Here is a 26,024-nt window from a genome sequence, read left to right on the forward strand (position 1 = left end):
TATCAGGCACTTTTTTTGCAGACATGTGTGCCAGTGCACGTGCCTGCTATTGCATTTTTTTCGGGGCTCACTTTTCTTCAGCCCTGACCCCCTAAAGCCTTCCAGGCCTTAGGGCCAAATCTCCTGCAAGATGATGCAGCCTTCTTAACTGAACACAGCCTGGGCGCATTAGGCTTCAGCACTGTGCTTCCTGAGGCTGCTCCCATTTCGTCATAGTGCAGGGTGTGGTCAGCGAGACTTGACAGGCAGGAGTTGAGGAAAGCATGTCAGCCTTTCTGGCATCATGGGTATACTCTGGAACCAGCCTGATGGGCAGAGCAGAACGTGGGTGAGTGTTTAGAGTGTACATGAACAATCCAGCACCCGCAGGCACTTGGAAGTAGTCTACCTGGAGTATTAAAACGTGTTATGGTAGACCATAAACTGGAGGTGCAATTGCAGGGAACCTTTGAGCAGTCACAGCACAGACAAGAGCAAATTACTTAAGTAGAAATGTATTGAGAATGGGGGAGTACCGAGACTGCCATTGTGGAGGGTATTCGCACATTCCACATGCAAAGAGCTGCTTGCTTTTTCACATTATTGAATTTGCTGCTTTGTTCTGGGGAAATCAGCGATTTGTGCTGTTCCCAAGAAGTGTGGCTACCCAGAAACTTCCAGCTTGGTTGGGAAATCTTGATCAGCTGACGCTTCATCTCACTCTTGTGCATCCCTATTTTGATTCCCAAGAGTCTGATTGGAGTAGAGGAGGTGCTATGCTGGGCACGATTAACAGAAGATGATGAGTGTTCTCACCTGAGCCACCTGAAATAGATTTTCAATAGCTCAGGTTGGCTCAGGTTGGCTTCTGACAATTGCATCAACGTAGCAGCTAAGTTTTCTGCCTGCCTGTATTTCTTTCAATACGTTTTATGTTTCTGGCGTGTTTATGCATGACATTTCATTGTTGTTTGTGACACTTTATAGGAAGAAGACCACATCGCTTATACCCAAGCAGTGAAATACATTACTACTTTTGTGCATTGCAGTGGTTTTAAAAAATGCAGTACCCCAAAGATCTTAAGAAAGTTTCCCTAGATCTAAAATGATAGGCATATTTGGGTGGTGACAGGCGGTCCAAAAAATGCAATTCTGACCCTGGCGGGAACCGCCAACACAGACCGCCACTTTAACACTCCGACCGCCACGGCGGGACCGACAAACAGCGCGGCGGTCACCGCCAACAGGCAGGCGGCAGACAATGTACCGCCCACCCTATCACAACTCACCAATCCGCCACCTTTTCCGGGGCGGGAGCCCCGCCGATAAAAACGCGGCGGAAACAGATTACGAACGGGAAAACGCTCACCTCCACACACTCCACAAGGAATCTGGACAGCATGGAACCCGAATTAAACATCCTACCAGCTCTTGTCTACCTGCTCATCTACCACGAGTACGAACGCCGGCGCAGACGACAACGGTGAGTACTGCACCTACGACACAGGGGAGGGGGGAGGAGGAAAGGTGACGTGCACACACATACGCGATACACCCACCCCCCCAACCCACCCCCCCAATATCTACACACCAATGCAGAGCAACAAGTCAGAGTGACACCCCCCAAACCCCTCGGAAGAATGCAAAGACATAATTAAAATGAAGTTTCAAATTTATGTATAAAATAGGTTCATTGAAGCCATGGTAAATATGCCATATGAAATATACAAAAGAAATAATGAACATAGTGCAAAGTATAAACATAGTCAATAAGTCCTGCACAGTCCGTTAAATATCCATAGTCCGTGGGCCAATGTGTACAAACACATGGGCAAACAAAAGGCACCTCAGGGGGAAGGGAAAGGGGGGCACCTCAGCCACATGAGTCCACGACGCCAGATCCACGAGGGGCCTCCATGCCCACTGTACCATCCTGGGGAGTGCAAAGCCACAGTCCATCAGATGGATAACCGACTCCACTGGTATTGGAGGAGGCATGGTGCCCAGAGTGCTTCGTGAACACCTGCTCGACACAGAACCGGCACTGTCAATGGACCAGCGGTGCTTGAGACAGCGGTGCCCAGCGGAGCGGTGCTTGAGATGAAGGGCCCAGCGGAGCGGTGCTTGACAGGAAGGGCCCAGCGGAGCGGTGCTTGAGACGGCGGTGCCCAGCGGAGCGGTGCTTGAGATGAAGGGCCCAGCGGAGCGGTGCTTGACAGGAAGGGCCCAGCGGAGCGGTGCTTGAGATGAAGGGCCCAGCGGAGCGGTGCTTGAGATGAAGGGCCCAGCGGAGCGGTGCTTGACAGAAAGGGCCCAGCGGAGCGGTGCTTGAGATGAAGGGCCCAGCGGAGCGGTGCTTGAGATGAAGGGCCCAGCGGAGAGGTGCTTGAGATGAAGGGCCCAGCGGAGCGGTGCTTGAGATGAAGGGCCCAGCGGAGCGGTGCTCTTCACGGCGGGGCCCTGTTCAGCGGTGCCTGTCTTGGCGGGGCCCTGTTCAGCGGTGCTCTTCACGGCGGGGCCCTGTTCAGCGGTGCCCTTCATGGCGGGGCCCTGTTCAGCGGTGCCTGTCTTGGCGGGACCCTGTTCAGCGGTGCTTTTCATGGCGGGGCCCTGTTCAGCGGTGCCTGTCTTGGCGGGGCCCTGTTCAGCGGTGCTCTTCACGGCGGGGCCCTGTTCAGCGGTGCCCTTCACGGCGGGGCCCTGTTCAGCGGTGCTCTTCACGGCGGGGCCCTGTTCAGCGGTGCCTGTCTTGGCGGGGCCCTGTTCAGCTGTGCTCTTCACGGCGGGGCCCTGTTCAGCGGTGCCCTTCACGGCGGGGCCCTGTTCAGCGGTGCCCTTCACAGCGGGCCCTGTTCAGCGGTGCCTGTCTTGGCGGGGCCCTGTTCAGCGGTGCTCTTCACGGCGGGCCCTGTTCAGCGGTGCCTGTCTTGGCGGGGCCCTGTTCAGCGGTGCTCTTCACGGCGGGGCCCTGTTCAGCGGTGCCCTTCACGGCGGGGCCCTGTTCAGCGGTGCCTGTCTTGGCGGGGCCCTGTTCAGCGGTGCTCTTCACGGCGGGGCCCTGTTCAGCGGTGCCTATCTTGGCGGGGCCCTGTTCAGCGGTGCTCTTCACGGCGGGCCCTGTTCAGCGGTGCCCTTCACGGCGGGGCCCTGTTCAGCGGTGCCTGTCTTGGCGGGGCCCTGTTCAGCGGTGCTTGTCCTGTCTTTCAAGGGAGCCAGACCTGGCCAAGACTCCCCGCTTAGTCGCCCTCTGACCTTGCGGTAGCGGGCCCTCCTGTGATGGAGTCTTGGGCCCGTGGGTGTCGTCCGTCACACCCGGTATGGGGCTGGTGGGGCCCTCCTGGTGCGCTCGCCTGCTGCATGTCTTCTCCGCCCTGCTGCCCTTGCCCTCCTTCGCTGCAGCTCTCTGGCCCTTGCCTCCCTTAGATGATGTGGCAGGTGACGGGGCAAGGCCACTCTCCTTGGTGGCAGCCGTCTCAGGCTTTTCGCGCCGGCCCTTAATTTTTCTTGTCCTCTTCCCAGGGGGTGGGCTGGCTGTCCCCTTGCTGCTGGCCGATGTTCCTTCCCTAGGAGCTGGTGGACTCCAATAGTCCTGCACTATGGTGATACTAGATGCAGGGCTGGTGGTGGCTGAGGTGCTCTTTGGACTCTTACCAGATGGAGGGGGTGGGTCAGGTGATGCAAAGAGGTTAATTTTGGAGAGGAAAAGTTTTTTAGGCGCAATGGAAAGGGTAGGTGCAGTGGGTATGGGAGTGGAGGAAGAGGATGTGGTTGTAGGAGAGTCAAGTGTGCTGTCTTTGGGTGCAGGTGCTTGGGCTGGAGGCTGTCGTGAGGTGGATGGCTGTTGGGTGGGTGGCTGCCTGCGTTTGTGTGGTTTGGAAGAGGGGGTGACAGACACAGTGGGAGAGGACACAGGGGACGTGTAAATGGCAGTGGGGGTGGTGACTGCACGTGTGCTGACTGTAATGGAGGGTGTGCTGGTGATGGAAGTACTGGCTGATGGTGGTGTGCATGCAGGTGTGAGTGGAGACGTCACAGGGAGGGAGGAGGGAGACGAGGAGGAGGGGGACACAGAGGTGGTATTGACTGTTGGCATGTCTGCATCTGGATGTTGTTTGTGTGAATGCTTGTGGGATCTGTGGTGCTTATGTTTGGATGAGCTGCCCTTGGGTGTTGAGGTGTGTGCAGGCTGGTCTGATGGTGTGGATGGGATAGGCTGAGGAACAGGAGACTGGGACTGGGTGGAGGGAGTTAGAAGAGGGAGGCTGGAGACAGGGACAATGGCTGCCGTCAGTGCTGAGGCCAGAGCGTTGAACGATCGCTGATGGGCAGCCTGACCCGAATGAATGCCCTCCAGGTATGCATTGCTCCGATGCACCTCCCTTTCTACACCCTGGATGGCATTCAAAAGGGTAGACTGCCCAACAAAGGTGGTCTGGAGGAGGTCAATGACCTCCTCACTGAGGGCAGCAGGGGTAACTGGGGCAGGGCCTGAGGTGCCTGGGGCGAAGGAGATGCCCACCTTCCTGGGTGAGCGGGCACAGAGCGAAGGCTGAGGGGCTGCTGGAAGGGCGGGGCTGGTGCGCTGGGTGGCGGGTGTACCTGTTGTGGCGGTGGGTACGGATGTTGCCGCCACTGCATGGGAGCTCCCTTCCGAGGACGTGTCAGTGTCGCTGACATCTCCACGGGTCCCCGTTGTGGAGCTCCCCTCACCCTCCGTCTCACTGGTGAACTCGGAGTCGGTTGCATGGCCCTCCGGGGCCATGTGAGATGCAGCTCCCTCGTGCGCCGATGCCACTTCTCCTCCGCCTGATGATGCTAATGCACACATGCACAGGAAGAAAAAGAAAATGGGTGGGGGGGAGAAATGAAGACAGGTTGAGTGCATGCATTGGCAACACCGTTGGCGGAGAGGACAGACACAGAAGCCCCCTGCACTACGCTGCGCAATAGGGGTACACTACTCAGTTCTTGTGACTAGGCCTACAGGTCCATGGACGACAAATGCACACATGGGTGATGCAGGACCATGGATAGCTGTACTTGGCACCCTACAGAGGTGGGGGGCGGGGGCACAGGGCCATGCCTAACGGAGGGGACTACCCTACAGAAAGCACCCTGGCCTTGAGTTACCCACAGCCCTCCTCCCCAACCCAGACACCTCAACTGCGTGCAAAGATAGCAGAATGTGCTGATACTCACCCCCTTGTGTCTGCTGTGATGTCCTCACGCGCCCATCCAAATCGGGGTAGGCCACCGCCAGGATCCGGGACATCAGGGGGGTCAATTGGCGGCTGGCACCCCTCCTACGTTGGGAGGCCATCCCCAGCAGAGACTCGGAGGTCTTTCTGGTCCCGCGGCGGATGTCCTCCCACCTCTTTCGGCAGTGGGTGCCCCGTCTGTTGTGGACCCCCACGGCCCGGACGTCCTTGGTGATGGCACGCCAAATGTCGATCTTCTGATGGGCGCTGACCTATTTGACATGTACAGGGTGGGAAAGGAAATATCATCACTTTTCTGCATGGTCGATGTGAGTGGCCCCCCCTCCCCAACCTTGCCATGTGGCACATGTTCCCATCTGTCGTGCGTTGCACTCCTCATTCGCTCCCCTCCCCACCATCTTACATCCTCCCCACTCAACACAGGTATAGCCCATTCAGCGTGCACCCTGTGTACTAACCTGTTGGTCTGGAGGACTGTAGAGTAGCGCATACTGGGGGAGGACCCCATCAACAAGTTTCTCCTATTCCTCAGATGTGAAGGCAGGGGCCCTTTCCCCAGTCGCAGCAGCCATAGTATCTCCCAGACCGATGTCACAGCAGCACTTGCAGTATAGGTCCTCTCTTGTGGATGATCAGGTCTCGAGTAATTAATCAGATAGAAAATGGAGGTCACGCCCGCGGCGGTGCGTACCGCGGCGGTGCGTACCGCGACCGCCGGCGCACATCGTCATTGGCTCATGAAACCCATTGGGTGCAATGTTAACCAATGCGGCTTCGCACCGCGGTCTTCGACCGCCTACAGCCACGGTGTGCCACGCCAGTGCATTGACCTCACATCCCACTGTCACACTTCACAGGTCAGGCAGCCGCCATTTCCAGGGCCCATATGGCATAATCTCAACTGCGTCACACAGGCCTAGGCCGTGCATTGCCACTCATACAAGCCTTTCAATGCATTGCGATTCTTTTACTGTGCAAGCTGTGTGAACGAACCTGTGGTTTGCTTGACTTTCTGCTCCATGTTGTCCTTCCTAGGCACCGTCTGCTGGGACTTGCGAGGAGAAGGATAAATCTTCCCGTGTACCGACCGCTGGTGGACCTGTCGACAATGGAAGAACGACATGTTATACTTAGATACAGACTTGACAGAGCCACTATACATGAACTGTGTGCCCAGCTGGAGCCAGACCTGATGTCCCCCATCCACCAACCCACAGGGATTCCCCCTCTGGTGCAGGTTCTGTCAGTACTCCATTTTTTGGCAAGTGGGTCTTTTCAGACAACAGTGGCCATGTCATCAGGGATGTCTCAGCCTATGTTTTCTAAGGTTTTGTCCAGAGTGTTGTCTGCCCTGATGAAATACATGCGGAGCTACATTGTTTTCCCTGAGGAGGATGATTTGGCTACAGTGAAGGGTGATTTCTATGCCCTTGGACATATCCCCAACATCATTGGTGCCATTGATGGGACCCATGTGGCTTTGGTTCCCCCCAGTGGAAGTGAGCAGGTGTACAGAAACAGAAAAAGTTATCATTCGATGAATGTCCAGGTGGTCTGATTGGCAGACCAGTACATCTCCCATGTAAATGCCAAGTTCTCTGGGTCAGTGCATGACGCGTATGCTATGAGAAATAGCAGCATCCCTTAGGTGATGGAACAGCTACAGAGACACCGTGTGTGGTTATTGGGTGACTCTGGTTACCCCAACCTCTCCTGGCTATTGACCCCAGTGAGGAATCCCCGGACCAGGGCAGAGGAACGGTACAATGAGGCCCATGGGCGAACTAGGAGGATCATAGAAAGGACCTTCGGCCTCCTGAAAGCCAGGTTTAGGTGCCTACATATGACTGGTGGATCCCTAATGTACTCACCAAAGAAGGTGTGCCATATCATCGTGGCCTGCTGTATGCTTCACAATCTTGCTTTGCGAAGCCAGGTGCCTTTTGTGCAGGAGGATGGTCCAGATGGTGGTGTGGTTGCAGCTGTGGAGCCTGTGGAGAGTGAAGAGGAGGAAGACGACGGGGACGACACGGACAACAGGGATACAGTCATACAACAATACTTTTAGTAGCACACAGGTAAGAAACAGCCACCCCAATTTACATTTACTTAAGGCCTCCTGCGTCTCTACTGTCTGTGTTTCCCCCCAGTTCCTTTTAAGTTAATTGTGACTTTCCCTTCCCTTTTCAGAGCTGTATGACCGACTGCGTGACTACTGCTTAGTTTGCCCATGGACTAAAGCTTATTGACATTGGTATGTTGTCCTCACAATGTTACTGAACATAATTGCACCGTTATGTGTAATACATTTGTGAAAAATACAAGCCGACTCCTGTTATTTTAAGTGCAATGAGTGATTTATTTCAAGTGCTACATATAGGTAAATGATTGGGAAGCGGGGATGGGTGGGGGTTGAGTAATGTCCATGGCAGAGTCCAGTTCTCAGTCGCACAGGTGCATTGTCCATATGCCTGTGGAAGGCTGGAGCAGGGGCAATTCAAGGTTGGACAGGGTGACAATGTGGGACAGTGGGATGACATCAGGGGGTATCATATGCTGGCGGGGGTCTTGCAATCCTACTCTGTCTTCTTGTGAGATCTCAGGTTCGGCTTGCGGGGTGGTTCTTCTTCAGCAGGAGGTGGGGTTCTGGTGGACTGTCATTGTGTGGGGGCCTCCTGTCCACTATCGCCGGCGGATGTTGTAGCCTGTTCCTGGTCCTGGCTAGTGACAGGGGCCGTTTGTGGTGCCACATGGTCCCGCAATGTGGTGACTATCTGGTTAAGGGCCAGGACGATGGTCCCCATTGCGGAACCGATGTTCCTCAGTTCCTCTCTGAACCCCATGAACCGTTCCTCCTGCTGTGCCTGGATCTCCTGGAACCTGGCCAGTACCGTCGCCATAGTCTCCTAGGAGTGGTGGTATGCTCCCATGATGGAGGAGAGGGCCTCTTGGAGAGTGGGTTCCCTGGCCCTGTCCCCCCCTGTCGCACAGCAGCCCTCCCAGTTCCCCTGTTTCCCTGGGCCTCTGTCCCCTGGACGGTGTGCCCACTACCACTGCCCCCAGGTCCCTGTGGTTGTTGGGGTGGTGGGTCAACCTGGGTGCCCTGTAGTGGCGGACACACCGCTGATTGACGTGTCCTGGAGACAGAGGCATGGGCCCGCTGGGTGGGAGCTGTGCTGGTGTTCCCAGAGGGGGTTGGGTCTGGTGTAGCCTGTGGCTGTCTGTGGGGAACCGACTGTCCAGAGGTCCCCGATGGGCCGGGCTGGTCGTCTGGCTCCAGGGAGACAGAGCTGCTGTCATCGCTGGGGGCCTCATCTGGGGGTGGGGTGGACATCTCTGGACCCTCTGTGGCGGTGTGGTGGCATTCGGGTCCTGCAGGGCTATTAAGGTATGGTTATAGCTTCTGTGTGTGGCATTTCGTGTGATGGGTGGGTGTCCGTGTACCCAAGTGCAGGCATTCCCTTGTGGGGGCTTTTGTGAGGGTGGCTTGTGGGGGTGATGTGTGTGTGCAGTGGGCATGCTTTGGTGATGGGTGTCCATGCTTTGTGGTCGCATGCAGGGCTTGGTGTTTGGATGGGTGGGTTGTGATGGTGAGCCTTTTGCAAGGAGTTGGTGTGATGGGGGTGGGGGTGAGGGTGGGGGTATGTGCTGGCATGCAGGTGGGGTGGGGGTGGGAAGTAGTAGTTAAGATTTGACTTACCAGAGTCCATTCCTCCAGATACTCCTGCGAGGCCCTCAGGATGCAGGATGTGCAAGACTTCCTCCTCCCATGCTGTAAATTCTGGGGGAGTAGGTGGGGGTCCGCTGCCAGTCTTCTGCACCGCAATGTTGTGCCTTGATACCATGGAACGCACCTTCCCCCGTAGGTCGTTCCATCGCTTCCTGATGTCATCCCGATTGCGTGGATGCTGTCCCACCGCGTTGACCCTGTCCACTATCCTTTGCCAGAGCTCCATCTTCCTAGCTATTGTGGTGTGCTGCACCTGTGCCCCGAATAGCTGGGGCTCTACACGGACTATTTCCTCCACCATGACCCTGAGTTCTGCGTCAGAGAACCTGGGCTGTCTTTGGGGTGCCATGGGGTGGTGTGGATGAGGTGAGGGGTGCTGTATGTGTTGTGGAGTGTAATGTGTGTGGTGGTGTATGGTGTTTTGTGCGTGGTAATTGTGTGGGTGATGTTGTGATTTGCCTCGGTGTGATGGTCTACTCTAAGCAGTGCTGTCTCTCTCTGTCCTTGATTCGCAATTGTTGTCGTAGGGGTTTGTGGGTGATGTGGGTGTGTGTTTTATTTTGTATTGGGTGTGTGGGAGTGGTGTGTATATGTATCTCAGGTGTGTGTGTTTCAAATTGACCAATGTGGGGATGTTTTGTAGAGGTGTGTGTATTTCGACCGCGGCGATGTGTACCGCCAATAGAATACCGCGGTTGAAAGACCGCCGCATGGATTCGTGGGTCGTAATGGCATGGGCGTATTTCTGTTGCCGTGACGGTGGAGGTTGGGTCATCGCCATTTTTTCGCTGACCTTTGGTGTGGCGGACTTTTGTGGATGTCGGGTTTTTGGAGGTTTTCAAGTTGCGGGTCAGAATTGACACATTGGTTACCTGAAGTCAAGGTAATAAAGATGCTAACTACAGAAATACATTTCATTTAAGTGGAGTTGTCATTACTTACATCAAAAATGGTTGTGCGAGATGTCAGCACGTCTTTGCCTGCCCTCTGCTGCACTGGTCCTGTCTGCTGGTTGAAGGGGTGGTAAAGGATCATCATCCTCATCTGAGTCAGGCTCCGTGAGTTCCACTGGTTTGCCCCTGGTGGTTGCTATGTTGTGCAAGATAGCACATGTGGCCACAATTTTGCATGTCGTCTCTGGGCTGTACTTTAGTGCACCTCCACTTTTATGAATGCACCTGAAGCAGCTCTTTAGCAGCCCAAAAGTGCGCTCCACTACATTGCAAGTTGCCCTATGTGCAGCATTGTACCTCCTCTCTGCTGGAGTTGCAGGGCTCAGGTAGGGTGTAAGAATATAGGTGCGCACAGCGTAGGCACTGTCTCCTGAATGCACAGAGAGTAAAATTAGTACATGTGATGTCTGACGTCACGCTTACATCAATGTATTATTCTAAACTATCAAATTACCTAGTAGATATCCTTCCCCAAACTCCCCAGCTAGTCTTGTGTGTATCCCGCTGTGGCGAAAGATATAGGAGTCATGTGTGCTCCCTGGGTATCTGGCCACGAGATCGGTAATGATGTAGGAGGCATTGCATATCACCTATATGTTCATGGAATTATGTTTTTTTCGGTTGCGATACACATACTCGTTGGCCGATGGTGGACAGATTGCTACATGTGTCCCATCAATGGCACCTAGCACATGTGGGAACTGTGCTATCTGGTAGAAATTAATTTTAGTTTGTTGTAATGCCTGTGGGGTGTTGGGGAATCTTATGTACAGTTGTAGTCTGCTCAGCATGGCATTGAGAAATGCGTTGAAAAATCTAGAGAGGGCACTCTGTGAAACGCCTCCAACTGCTGCTATGACCCCTTGATAGCTCCCTGAGGCTAGTAGGTGCAGGGAGCATAATACCTGCACATGAGTGGGTATGCTATTGGTCCTGTGTGTTGTGCGCTGCAGCATCAGTACCTGTACTTCTCATAAATTTCCTCCTCAGTCTGGTCAAAAAGGGTAATGCGCACTATAAATATGCGCTCCTGTCTCCTCCTCTCTCTCCTCAGACCTGCAAAGAACCACATTCTCCTCGCCATGACGTAGAGTGCAGCTATTGTGGAAGAGGAGCTGAGGCATTCTGGGACTCTTTATATAGGTTGCACCTGGTTACTACCTGGTTTCAGTTCGTGGTAAATTGCATGTGCAAATGGCCATTCTGCGAATAATCATAAATTGCGATTTTTTGATGCATCGCATTGCAAATCCGTTTTTGCGTGTCGCAATCTGCGTATCGCAAATAGCATCACGATTTAGCAGATCGTTATCTGTAATTTGGTAATTGGTGTCGCAGTTTGCGTTTCGCAATTAGCGATTCGGTACACTGTTTGCGACACGCTAATTCATGTCTCATTCGCAACAAAACGCTATTTTTGCGATTCCTTATTTTCGCACTGCGAATGCCTTTCCTACTTCGGAAAAGGCATTTTTGCATTCGCAAACGGCCAGTCGCAGCATTTGCGAATGCAAAAACGCTTGATACATCTGGCTCATATAGAGAAAAAGGGTGTATTTGCCTAGCATAGAGTCAACATAACAGGAGTGATAAGGTCACTATGAATACTCCATCCCTTCACCAGGCCTCAGAAATGCAGAAAAATGGGGGAGATCAAGGCATTTTCCTATCAGTGTCTCTATAGCTCACATTGTGCCTTTAAAAGAGGCATCAGTATTTTGTGCATGTATGAATCTATTCATTCAGTCACCGGGACTCCCTGCCTTTCCCACCTTCTTCTTGCAATTTCAGAGAGAAGTTTACGCCCCACCAATTACACATTTCACCAACCGCCACTGGATCTCTGTGTCCTCCAGTGTTCATGATAATGTACAAGGCTTCATTTCTCAGAACACACTGAAAAAATGCACTAACTTTTCAACTTATTGTTCAATTCAAAGTTCAAATCCTTCCAAAATCTTTATTTATCACATCATTTCAAAATAAAATGTATGGGCCTGATGGGCATTCACAATTTGTGAGTTAATGGTAAGTTTATGACTGATTCTGCTGTCAGGGTGGAGAACTCTGCACATAAAAAGATAGGACAGGTCTGTCTTTTCATGGGTGGAGTTCTCTGCTCCGACCGCAGTTTCCGCGGTCATAAACGTACTCTTAACTCAGTCTGTGGATACCAAAAAAAAAACAGAAACTTACACAAGCGTGTAAGTCTACCTTTGTGAATCAGGACTTAAGTACACAAGTAATATATAGTTATAACTGTATGACTCAAGCGATCATCCTTTTCTGAAAAAGAATTAAATGAATGTTGAGAAGGTGGAAGGCATTAGAGTCTCATTAATAAAAATGAACATACTCAAGCTTTTTCTTGTGACCTTTCTTTAGTTTGCTAAATTGTGCAGCAAGTAGATGCACTTTTCTCCACCTTTTTTGGAGGTGGTGGGAAATAAGTTTAGTCAATCATTTGGCTAAAGTGATTATATTTTTATAAGAGTGAGGAAGTTATGTACCACCATACAAAATAAACTAATAATCATCACCACATTTGGAACCAGCAGAACTACCAATAACTCTAGCCATCTTTCTTGTCTTCACTGGTTCCCTGTCCACAGGTGGTGCATTTTAACATGCTGTGCTTTTGCCACTAGGCTTTCTATAACTTGTCATCTATCATATGAAATTATTTTCCATCTATATTTCTTCCAGGTCCCCCATCCTACTACTTCCAAAGTTTAGAAAAGTGAGTATTGGTGGTTCCAGTGGTAACCAACCAAGCATTAGACTTTCTGCTTATGCCCATTCAAAAGAAAAAACTTCTTCTTACATAGCATACATTGTAAAAAACCTGTGTATTATTTCTTTGGATTTGTTACTGGAGGCCCCTTACCGCCAAGACACCTTCTTGTGGGTTGTTGCTTGCTTTATAAATTTAAACCATAATTGTCTAATATACATCTGTTAACAGAGATAGGAATTGAAGCAGCACATTTCCTAAAGAGAATACAGAACCTCAAATTTGTGAAATATTGAACACAATCCACAAAACTAGTTTGGTAGAAAGGCCATTTCATGCCAGTCAAAATCCCTACAATCATTTAAAAAGTAGGCCTAGCTGATTACGTTCCAGAGCAATAGGTGGATGCGAAAAGAGTGGACTTAGGACAATTGGGGATTTCATCATACAGGATAACATCATAACTTGTTAGTCAATAGTGTCAAACGTTACGGAGCCTGCAGAGTTTTATTTTCCTATCAGCAAAGGAGACATTTGGCCCGTTCTTTCATATTGTTTTGTGTTCAGGGGCATAGCTAATGATAAACATTTTGCTGGGCCGGCAGGAGGAAACATTGTTTCTGCCCGCTGGCCCAGCAGAATGCTTGGTTGGGACATTGCCAGCGGCTCCACATGGAGCCACCGTCAATGCCTCTGTGCGGCGGGTGCAGCTGCACTCATCGCGCAGATCACTACCCATAAATTGGGCAGTGACCTGCACGATGGAGCACTGCACAGGGGCCCCTGCACTGCCCATGCCGAGTGCATGGGCAGTGCAGGGGCCCCCAGGTGGGCCCCGTAGCACCCCTTCTGCCAGCCTTTCCTTAAAGGCTGGGGGCAGTAGGGATGCCCTTTCGGATAATGATGCCTTCCACCGGCAGGCTGCCTGTTGGAGGCAGCCTGGCGGTGGGTGAGGGCCACCTATGGTGACCCTTACTGTGTCCATTATATGGCGGTTCAGCTCGCCAAGCCGGTGGTGGACTTTTCAGCTGCCGCCAGCATGGCGGGCTGAACCGCCGGGGTTCGGAATGACCCCCTTCGTTTTTAAGTAATCGGATAGTTACCTGTTGGCAAAATCTTTCCTTTCCAATGGTACATATCCTAGAGGATCCCTCCTCAGGATCATATCAGGAGGGTGATCCCCAAACAGGTTTCCACTCAATGGAACAACAAGATGTTAAAAGGGGAAATAAGCCCCTCCCCCCCAGGCAAGGTGATTGCTCCCTCCATCCTGCAAGGACACCAACTAGATTTTTGTCTGCCTGCACTGGGCAGAGTGGGGAATGTACCCCCAATCAGCCCACCCCAGGGTGACACAGAAAGCCCATTAGCAACAATGTTTCCTATAAAGAATATGCATTGTGTGGGGTGTCCCCTCATGTCATTGGACTGGAACCCTACAAGTCCTACCCATACAATCTTTTTGCCTACTGGGGCAGCTCAGGATTTGCCCCAGTCTTTCCTCCATGAGAACAGAAAGAACACTAGGTACGAGGGAGTGTTTAAAAACAAGAGTTTAGACCAGCTAATCCAGGCATTGGACTGTGACCCACACCCTTGTAACTCAAATATTCTTATAAGACACAAGGCCTTTTTAAAGAAAATGAAAAAGGTTAGTGTACTATGCTGTCATTGTGGGGGGAAAGAGCAGGGTGAAAGCCCTTTATACACCAGGGGCTATCGTCAGAAAGTGCTCCAGGGGTTCTCCTTGCATCCCTGGAACACTTTGATATAATGAAAGAGTCTGCAGATGCGTGTGCCCCCTTCTACAATATGGCAAGTATCTTGAACGGATGAGATCACAATGGGGGTTTCCTGCACTGGCATGGAAATGAGGGGACAATTTGCATTTGCAAATCTCCCAATTATAGATGAAGCAGCAGAGACAAACAAACCTGTCTAAATATGCTAATTGCACACCACCTTAGAGGGGGCGAACAGTCAGTACTCCCTGGTGGGCTCCCCTGGGATCAGGTATAGGCGATATTGGATATTGGAAATGGGGTTTCTGGTTTTCAGAGTATGCACCCTGTAAAAGAAGGAACCACCACTCTAGTCAGGGTAACACACTTAGAGATAACCCTCTGGTAGCTTGGCACAGAACAATCAGGCTTATCGAAAGAGGCAATGCGTAAGCATTGGTGCTACACACACATACACACACACACACACACAGTAACACAATGAAGCATCTCAAAAAGACTCCACACAGGTTTAGATAAATAGAGAATATTTATCTGAGTAAGACAAGACCAAAACAACAAAAACTCAATTATTAGAAGTTGAGATATGATTTTTTTAAGAATAAATCAAAAATAGTGCTTAGAAGTAATGGCGCTAAAAAGTTACTTGAGGTTGTGCTAGACCGGGGTGAAAACAAAGTTCTGGCCAGCCACAATGGAGGGCAGGCCGGGTGCAGGACTCTCACGGAGCCCATTGAAATAGTACCTTTGATGGAGTAAGCATCGGCTTTAAAAACTCTATGTGTGGTTTCTGATCCACGCAGTTGGGTAGATGTGTTGGTGTTGCACCTCGCAGCGATGCTGATCGGCGACGCAGATTGGCGCTGCATCATCGTCGAACCTTGTAGTCAGACCCCATGTCATTGTCGAATTGGCACTGTTTAGGCATCGATGGGCACTGTGTCGGATCCTAGAGGTGCAACGGCCCCAGTGTATCAATTCATGCCAAAAAACAGCTGCAAAACCCACATGTGAGGCTCTGAACTGGATTGGCACCTCAGGCAAGGGAGGGCCCACAGAGTCATGCAGCTGCAGAAAAGATGGTCCTGAGACTTCAGAAACAGGAGGCAAGCCAGCAAGCCCTTGGAGTCACTCCGGGTCAAGTGAGATGGGTCCAGTCCTTGTCCTCAGCAGGGCAGAGACCCGGAGGCAGTAGTGGCAGCTCAGCAAAGCAGTGAAGCAGTTCCTTCAGAACAGGCAGTCAAGCAGATTGAAAATCCTTGTAGCACAGCAGTCCTTACTCCTTTATTACAGGTCCAGTGTCCACTGATTTGGCATGGTCGGAGACCCAGTTCTTATAACCAAAAGTGCCTTTGAAGAGGGGGTGACTTCAAAGAAGGGTACAATTATAGGTTTCTCCATCACAAAAAGAAAGTAAGAAGAAATAACCTACTACTGTATGTCTTTGAAAGCTTAAATAATGCACACAATAAGTATGATAGTGGACACATGAGAGAGCTTCACTAATGCTAAAGTCCTACAAAGAGCACAGGTCTTAAAAGCATGTACAGTCCTCTCCTGTTCCTCTGCAGGTCCAGGGTGTTCTGAGGACAGTGCCAGGGGAAGACACATTTATTCCAGGCACGAGTTTCTGTGTGGAGGGTGACTCCTAGCCCCTTCCTAACCAATTGGTGTCAGACATGTCAGCCTTATGGTGGTCTTCTCACAAACTTTTTGCCTTCCTCCTCCTTCTGTGCTGATCTCATTTTTTCTAGCCTTGGGATTCTGCACACTTTACCACTGCTAACTAGTGCTAAAGTGCATGTGCTCACTCCTTAAAACATGGTAACATTGTCCTATACCCAATTGACATATTCAATTTACTTGTAAGTCCCTGGTAAAATGGTAATCCCTGTGCCTATGTCCTGTAAATTCAATGGTACTGGTGGGCCTGCAGCAGTCAATCAATCAATCAATCAATCATTTGTAAAGCGCAATACCCACCTGCTAGGGTCTCAAGGTGCTGAAAGGGGGTTGGGATGGACTGCTACTGCTCGAATAACCAGGTCTTGAGGCGTTTCCTGAAGGTCAGGAGGTCCTGGGTCTGTTGTAGGTGGGCAGGGAGGGTGTTCCAGTTCTTGGCAGCGAGGTGGGAGAAGGATCTGCTGCTGGCTGTAGTTCGATGGATGCGAGGGACGGCGGCAAGGGCAAGGTTGGTGGAACGGAGTTGGCGGGTGGGTGTGGAAGTTGAGTCACTCAGTGAGGTAGGCAGTGCCCGTGTTGTGAAGAGCTTTATGGGCGTGGATGAGGAGTTTGAAGGTGATGCTCCTGGTGACGGGATGCCAGTGTAGGTCTCTGAGGTGGGCTGAGATGTGGTCGCGGCATGGGATGTTGAGGATGAGGCATGCGGAGGCATTCTGTATACGTTGTAGTTTCTTCTGGAGCTTGGCTGTGGTTCCTGCGTAGAACGCGTTTCCATAGTACAGTCTGCTGCTGACGAGGGTGTGGGTGACCACCCTTCTTGTTTTGGTGGGGATCCATCTGAAGATCTTGCGAAGCATGCAGAGGGTGTTGAAGCAGAAAGATGAGACGGTGTTGACTTGCTGGGTCATGGTGAGCGATGAATCTAGGATGAAACCTAGATTGCATGTGTGAGTGGTGGGTGTTGGTGTGGTTCCTAGGGTGGCTGGCCACCAAGAGTCCCCCCATGTGGAGCGGTTGGAGCCGAGGATGAGGATCTCTGTCTTGTCTGAGTTAAGTTTGAGGTGGCCCTTCTTCATCTAGTTGGCGATGGCATGCAGTCTGTTGTGGAGGTTGGTTTTGGTGGTGGCGGGGTCCTTGGTGAGTGAGAGGATCAGCTGGGTGTCGTCGGCGTAGGAGACGATGTTGAGGTTGTGGGATCAGATGATGCTGGCGAGCGATGCCATGTAGATGTTAAAAAGAGTTGGGCTGAGAGAAGGCCCTTCGGGGAAGCCGCAGATGGTCCTGGTGGCTTCCAACAGGAAGGGAGGGAGGCGGACTCTCTGAGTTCTGCCGGATATGAAGGATGTGTCCAGGGCCTTGTGTCAGATCCCGGCATCGTAAAGGTGAGTGCAGAGGGTGTGGTGGCAGACAGTGTCAAAAGCATTCCAAGAGCTCCAGGAGGATGAGGGCTTCGGATTCACCTTTGTCGAGCATGGTCCTGATGTCGTCGGTTGCAGCAATGAGGGCGGTCTCGGTGCTGTGGTTCCTGCGGAATCCGTATTGGGAAAAATCCAGCGTGTTGTTGTCCTCCAGGAAGCAGGTCAGTTGGCCATTGATGATCTTCTCGATGACCTTCACCGGGAAGGGAAGAAGGGAGATGGGTCGGTAATTCTTGAGGTCTTAGGAGTCCGCTTTGGATTTCTTTAACAGGGCGTTTACTTCGGCGTGCTTCCAGCTCTCTGGGAAGGTGGCGGTCTCAAAGGAGCTATTGATGATCTTACCAAGTTGGGGGGCGATGAGGGGGCTCGCTTTGTTGAAGACATGGTGGGGGCAGGGGTTGGAAGGAGATCCGGAGTGGATGGTGCTCATGGTTTTGATGGTGTCCTCGTCGTTGATGTGGGTCCAGGAGAGCAAGAGGTTGGTGTGGCTGGGTGCGTTGGGGTTGGTGGTGGCCAACGTGGTAGTGGGGGGGGGAGTTGAAGCTGTCGTGGATTTCCTTGATCTTGCGATGGAAAAAGGTGGCAAGGGAGTTGCAGAGGTCTTGCGATGGAGTGGGGTCGATGGAGCATGACCTGGGGTTGGTGAGTTCTTTGACAATGCTGAAGAGCTCTTTGCTGTCGTGGGCGTTGTTGTCGATGCGATTCAGTGATCATGCCACCCATGTAAGTCGCCCTTTTAAACATGCCTAAGACCTGCCACTGTAGCCTGTGGGTGCAGTTTTGAAACTGCCATTTCCCTGTGGCAAAATAGACCTTGTGCCAGACCCAAACCTTACTTTTTAATACATATGTCACCCCAAGTGTAGGCCCTGGACAGCCAGAGGGCAAGGTGTGGTTTATTTCAAAAGCTGGACAAGTACCTTTAAGTTTTACATGCCCTGGAAGTCAAAAAGATAGTTTTTTCATTACTGCAAAACCTACCCCTCCCATTGACCCATAGAATAACATTGAACAAACTTTATTACATTCAATAAGCTGTAATTTCCAAATGGGAGCAGGTAATCAGTTCATGTTTAGTGTCTTTGTATTTGTAATGAAAAATTCTAACTTATGGTGAAGTCAGATTTTTAATTACACTTTTGAAAATGCCACATTTAGAAAGTTTACAGTTTCCTGCCTTAGCCATGTAGTGTATGTTGCCTTTACCTGGGTCACATGACTGAGTGTAGCTGACAATTGAGCTTTGTATATTCCTCCTAGACAGCCACACACAATATGGAGCTTAGGTGTGCCTGGATGGGCCATCATTGGCAGGATGGGAGGAAGGAGCTGGGCACAGCCTCCCTGACACTTTAATTGACTGGTCCCTGCCTCCACACAATAAGTATGCATTCCATCTGTACTTAGCATGGAGCCAGAACAGGAGAGGCAGGATGCCTGGGGACTTCAAAGGGAAACATTTAGAAGCTTCTCTCCTACTTCAAAGGCACAGCTGGTTATAAATTGTAAACCTCAAACTCCACCTTTTCAATATACTTCTGAACCTGTGGATACTCTGCCAGGAAGAAGGACTGCTGAGCTGCAGATGGACTGCCACTGTGCCAGACTTTTGCCCTTCTGCACTACTGCCTGGCTGTGCTGCTTCCTTGCTGTGCTGACTACTGCCTGTTGCTATTTTGCCTGGCTGAGAAGGAATGGACTTGCATGTCTTGAACCCAGAGCCCCAGAATGACTTCAAATGCTAGTTGGCTGGCCTCCCGACTTGAGCCCCAGGGACAGAAGGCCGCAGCACCCTTGACCCAGCTCCTGGACTCTCCAATCTTTGAGTCTACCCTGCCAAGTGGTACCACCCCAGTCATGGACCCTTGGAAGTGGGCCTAAGGTGCTCTGCCAGCCTCTGTGATTCCAGCAGGACCGACGCATCTCCTCTGCTGAGCAGTACAACTTTGAGCATAACTGCTGTATAGCCACTACTGTATGGATCAGAGCCCCTGCAAAGACTCACATCTCATTGAAGCCTGTTGTCACATCGGAACTGCCAAATGCACAATACCTTCTTTGGCACAGGCCCTCACATCCCTCAATGAGTTCAGCCGTGATGATAATGCCAGACTCTGCCTCTCAGCTGTGCAGCTCCTTGGAACAGATACAGCACCCTGACTGTGGGGCATATCTCGACTCTGGACTTTGTATTGCAAGCCCTGGTCAACTGGACCCTTGACGATGCCACACGACCTCACACCGCAGCCTCCCCACATCTCGGAACTGATGCATCCCTCTGTCTGCATGGTCCATCTATGATACAGATCTTCACAATGCTCCGCAAACCAGGATTTCGCATGACCAGATAACCACCTTTTGCACTTTGTGCTCTTTGGTGCTATTTTCACTAAAATCCTTAAAATTGAATATCTCTATTTCTGCTGATTGAATTTTGTCATTTTTATCTTGTTTTAATAATTGAAAATCACTATATTTTCTAACTTGTTTCTAACTCCTTTTGCAGTGTGTTTTCACTGTGTTATTGTTTAAAGTGTTACACAACTACTTTATATATTGCCTCTGCCTTAAGCATGACTGCTCAGGGCCAAGCTACTTGAGGGTTGAGCACAGGTTAATTTCGGGTTTGCTTGTGACATCTCTGTGGGAAGAATTGTGCTTCCTGCTTGAGAAGGGTTTCACTCTGCTCAACCAATAACCTAACTTCTTACAACAGGGAAAACATTTCCAGGAGTAACACTACCCACTTTTACAGCTGTTACCATGTGTCCTAATGCAAACAATCCTGCAGTGCATCTCTCAACCCAAATCTAAAATGGTGAAACCTTTCTTAATTGGTGCATAGCCTGTGAGCCCACACCAGATATGTGGCCAGGAAAATTAGCAATCATTTTCGGTGGACAAGTCAAGCCAGTTCTGGGGGCCTATCCCTTACTCCCTGCATTTGAGCCTCTTTGAGTGGGGGAACCAAAAAGGGCCTGTGCAGGTGTTATCCTACATCTGCCTTTGACAGGATCCTTTAAAGTTCTTCAGGTTACTGGTCATTCCCCAAATGGTCATCCTACAAGAGGAACAGAAACACCACCCCCACACCCAGGCCTTTGTTTCTGATCTGGTAGTAGTTTTCACACATCATCAGGGATATTCACCAGCTGAATGACAGTTGGAGGCCAATGTAAAAAACCTCCAGGAGCTATTAAAAATAGTCCTTGAATGTTTCTAGCTGATCTGTAGACTCTGATAGCAAAATTATTATCTAATATTGCTTCCCAGTGCTTCTCTATGGGTTAGACAATCTTCCTGCAATGAACATAGCTTTCAGGTGGTAGTCACTGTAAGGACAGATTAACTTAAAATTTGTACATCACCTGCTTTTCAACACCATGTACCACACCTTGTGGGATGCACTGCCTGTATAAGGATGACATTAATATTTCAAAGGAAGTGTTGTCCTTTCAAAAGGGATTATTTTGACAGCCCTGGTTGTAGTTTTAAACTGCAGCTGCTAAGCTGCTGTGGTGGGCCTGGAGTCATGCTTACCTGGTCACAGTAGTGAGTGGCAAAGTAGTGCTGTAGTCCATAGGTGACACAACTTTCCATGCCATAGATGTACATTGTGCGCCTTTATACCATGGCCTTATAGGATAGTTACGAATGACAATTATGTGTTAGCCAAATCAGCATGTTTTAGGGGTAAGTAAACAAGCACTGGGACCTGTTTTGCATTGTCCCAGGGCAGAGGGTCAAAAAAACAGCAGCATCAGTCCAAACAAATTGGGGGTGACCAGGCAAAATAGGCACTTTCTCACAATAAGGAAAAATACCATGCATTCGTCATCACCAGTATCAGCCAATATAGACACATTGGCCCTCATTATTACAATGGCGGTAAGTCCCGCTTACGCCATGCCAACTGCCACCAAGATATCGCCCCCACAGAGGTTTACCGTTACCCATATTATGACCCACACATAGAAATCCATCACTATACAGACACACACACAAGTCCGTCAGCCCAAAGGTCAGTGATAAACTGGGTAGCAAAACCCACACCGTTACGCCAACAGAACTACACCCACAGCATTATGACCCACGAATCACCACGGCGGACATTCAACGGCGGTAAACCATTGGCGGTACATACTGCTGTGCTCAATATACGCACACTCATACAAAACAACACTACATTGGACAATTCAAACTACACACACCTGACATACATTCACACACCTCACCCACACACCCACATCACTATAATACACACACCCACACTACCCAAAACCCTTTATGACAAAAACTTGACAACTGAGAGAGAGAAACACCAAGAGCACCCACAGAACCAGAGCCACAGAACACCATCACAACACACCAGCGACCCTTGACCCTGCTTTCAGGCAGGTCGCTCCCCTTCAGCTTGTGCCAGTTGTCGCTGCTCCAGGCTTCCTCCTTTCATTTTCCAGGCTTCCTCTCTTTTTTATTTTCCTCATTATCCCCGCTGCTGCTTCCCTGAAGCCTCACCCCCTCCCTCTTCCTCAATTCCCTTTCCCGCTGCTGCGTCTCTGCGGCCCCGCCCCCCACTCGCCCATTCGCTGACCGGCTCCCACCTCCCCTTATATGGCAGCCGCTGCGTGGTGAAGGGAGCGACTCTTGACCCTGCTTTCAGGCAGGTCGCTCCCCTGCACCTTGTGCCGGTTGCTGCTGCTCCAGGCTTCCTCCTTTAATTTTCCAGGCTTCCTCTCTTTTTTATTTTCCTCATTATCCCCGCCGCTGCCTCCCTGCGGCCCTGCCCCCTCCCTCTTCCTCGATTTCCTTTCCCGCCGCTGCATCCCTGAGGTTCCGCCCCCCCACTTGCCCATTCGCTGACCCGCTCCCACCACCCAGCTGCCCCTCCCTCCCACCTCCCCTTATATGGCAGCTGCTGCGTGGTGAAGGGAGCGACCCTTGACCCTGATTTCAGGCAGGTCGCTCCCCTGCACCTTGTTCCGGTTTCCGCTGCTCCAGGCTTCCTCCTTTCATTTTTCAGGCTTCCTCTCTTTTTTATTTTCCTCATTATCCCCGCCGCTGTGTCCCTGCGGCCCCGCATCCCTCCCTCTTCCTCGATTTCCTTTCCCACTGCTGCATCCCTGCGGCCCCGCCCCCACTCGCCCATTCGCTGACCTGCTCCCACCTCCCAGCTGCCCCTCCCTCCCACCTCCTCTTATATGGCAGTCGCTGCGTGGCCGCGCAGCGGGCATGCCGCTGGTGTGCCGAAAGCATGCCTAAGGCAAGCCGGTCTGTGCCCATCCGCGTCCGGACCGCGCCCAGCACCAGGAACCCTGTTCCCCAAGACCGCCATGGGAACCAACGCCACTACACCACCAGCACCTCCTTGCACTCAACACCGGACGAGCACACGCCTGCTTCCTGGCCTCCCCTAAGCACACCCAGGGACCTTTCAACTGCCGGAACTGCAGATTCACCAGCCTCCAAATCGCCAAACCACCCGTCGAGACAGACCGCAACTACCTCCGATGCAGTCTACTAAACACCTGTTCCGCACGCAAACAAGCCGTCGAACTCTGGGACCTGCTCGACACCTCCACCCCGGACGTCGCCTTCCTGATGGAGACCTGGATGAATGCCTCCTCGGACCCAGACATTGCCATAGCCATTCCGGATGGCTACAAGATCACCCGCAGGGATCGCACCAACGAAGTCGGAGGCGGGATCACCATTGTCAACAAGAACACCATCAGGGTCACGACATGCACCGGCGACACCCTCAGCACCGCCGAACAGCTGCGCTTCCTGATCCACACCAAACCCAACACCACCCTCAGAGGAACTCTCATCTACAGACCACGGCCTCAGTTCTGCGACTCCATCGATGACCTCGTCAGCAGGCACGCCCCAGCCTCCGCTGACTACATCCGCCTCGGCGACCTGAACTTTCACCTGGAAAGTAACAACGACCCCAACTCCACCACCCTAATCGACAATCCCGCCACCCTCGGACTCAGACAACTCATCACTACTCCAACACAGTCCGCCGGCCACACGCTGGACCCCGTCTTCTCTGCTAATCCCCATGTCACCTTCAGCCACACCACCGACCACCCATGGACCGACCACCGCTGCATCCACTTCACATTCCGGAAACCCACCGTGCACTACCGCACCCAACAGAACCCCCGCCGCAACTGGAGCAAAGTCAGCCAAGGCCAGCTGAACACCAGCCTCGCCCGAAAACCACCCACCGAACCCCCAATCCCAACCTCGCAGCCTGCAACCTCTGGCACTGGATCGACGACTGCGCCAACACTCTCGCCCCACTCAATAAACCTTCCAACAGAGGACTCAACAAGAGAGTCAGCTGGTTCACCTTGGACCTTTGAGCCTCCAAGCAAACCTGCCAGAAACTGGAGAGAAAGTGGCTCCTCAAACAGACACCGGACAACCATGCTGCCTTCAAGAACGCCATCTGCAAACACCATCACCTCATCAGATCTACAAAGAAAACCTCCCTCAAAGACCGCCTTAATAACAATGCACACAACAGCAAGGAGCTCTTCAACATCGTGAAGGAACTCTCCTACCCCAGCTCCAACACAAACGACATCCCACCATCACAAGACATGTGCAACTCCCTCCCCACCTTTTTCCACCACAAGATCACAGACATCCATGATAGCTTCAACAGCCAGACCACCCCGCCAATCACCAACTCCTCAGACTCTCCACCCACCCTCAACCACAACCCCCTGCTCGTCTGGGCCAACGTGAACAAAGACACAATCAAAACCATGAGCACTATCCACTCTGGATCTCCGTCAGACCCATGTCCGCTCCACATCTTTAACAAAGCATGCGCCACCATTGCACCCCACCTCCGCAAAGTCATCAACATCTCCATCGAGACCGCGACCTACCCCGAGAGCTGGAAGCATGCTGAGATCTATCCCCTACTCAAGAAACCCATGGCGGACCCGATAGACCTCAAGAATTTCCTTCCCATCTCCCTGCTCCCATTCCCGGCCAAGGCCATCGAGAAAACCGTCAACAGACAACTGACCTACTAGAAGAAAACAACATCCTGGACCCATCCCAGTCAGGGTTCCGCAGCAATCACAGTACCGAAAATTCCCTCATTGCCGCCACCGACGACATCAGGGCCATGCTTGACAATGGCGAAACCGCAGCCCTCATCCTCCTGGACCTCTCTGCCACCTTCGACACCGTCTGCCACCACACCCTACGCACACGTCTCCACAACACAGGGATCCGGGACAAAGCTCTGGAGTGGACCACCTCCTTCCTCTCCGGCAGAACCCAGAGCGTCCGCCTCCCCACTTTCCGATCCGAAGCCTCCAAGATCATCTGCAGCAACCCTCAAGGATCATCCCTCAGCCCTACACTATTCAACGTCTACATGGCCCCGCTCGCCCACGTCACCTGGCTACACAACCTCAACATCATCTCCTATGCCGACAACACCCAACTGATCCTCTCCCTCACCAAGGACCCCCTCACCGCCAAATCCAACCTCGACGAAGGAATGAAGGCCGTCGCCAAATGGATGAGGAACAGCAAACTGAAGTTGAACTCAGATAAGACGGAGGTCCTCATCCTCAGTGCCAACCCCTCAGCCTGGGATGAATCCTGGTGTCCGACCGCTCTGGGAGCAGCCCCGATACCCACCGACCACGCACGCAACCTGGGCATCATCCTCGACTCAACACTCTCCATGTCAGCGCCGTCTCCTCATCCTGCTTCAACACCCTCCGCATGCTCTGCAAGATCTACAGATGGATCACCACAGATACAAGAAGAACAGTCACCCAGGCCCTCGTCAGCAGCAAACTTGACTACGGAGACGCCTTATACACAGGAGCCCGGGCCAAACTCCTCAAACAACTGCAATGCATAAAAAACGCCTCCACGGGCCGGATCCTCGATGCCCCCCGCCACAACCATATCACTCCCCATCTGAGAGACCTACACTGGCTCCCCGTCAACAAAAGGATAACCTTCAAGCTCCTCACCCACGCACACAAGGTGCTCCACAACACTGGTCCAGCCTACATCAACAGAAGTCTCAGCATCTACACCCCGTCCTGCCAACTCCGCTCAGCCAACCTCACTCTCGCCACCGTCCCTGCATCTGAAGAATGACCACCGGAGGCAGATCCTTCTCCCACCTCACTGCCAAGACCTGGAACACCTTTCCTTTGCCCCTACGACAGACCGAAGACCTGCTGACCTTCAGGAAGCACCTCAAAACCTGGCTATTCGAGCAGTAGCAGCACCCCACCTCCCCTCAGCGCCTTGAGACCCTTACGGGTGGGTAGTGCGCTCTTCAAACACATTGATTGACTGACATTGATTGATTCACACACCTCACAGAACACACCCCAATACATCACCCCATATACCCTCAAACACACCTCACACACTACACCCATGGCACCACAAAGACACCCCAGGTTCTCAGAGGAGAAGCTATGGGTCTGTCGCAGGTCGAACAGTATGAAGACCCCTGAGGCGTTATTTAGGTAGTGGTAGGTGGTTTATTGTTAATGATACGGGG

The sequence above is a fragment of the Pleurodeles waltl genome, chromosome 1_2 (genome assembly GCF_031143425.1).
Source record: "Pleurodeles waltl isolate 20211129_DDA chromosome 1_2, aPleWal1.hap1.20221129, whole genome shotgun sequence".
NCBI classification, from domain to species: Eukaryota; Metazoa; Chordata; class Amphibia; order Caudata; family Salamandridae; genus Pleurodeles; species Pleurodeles waltl.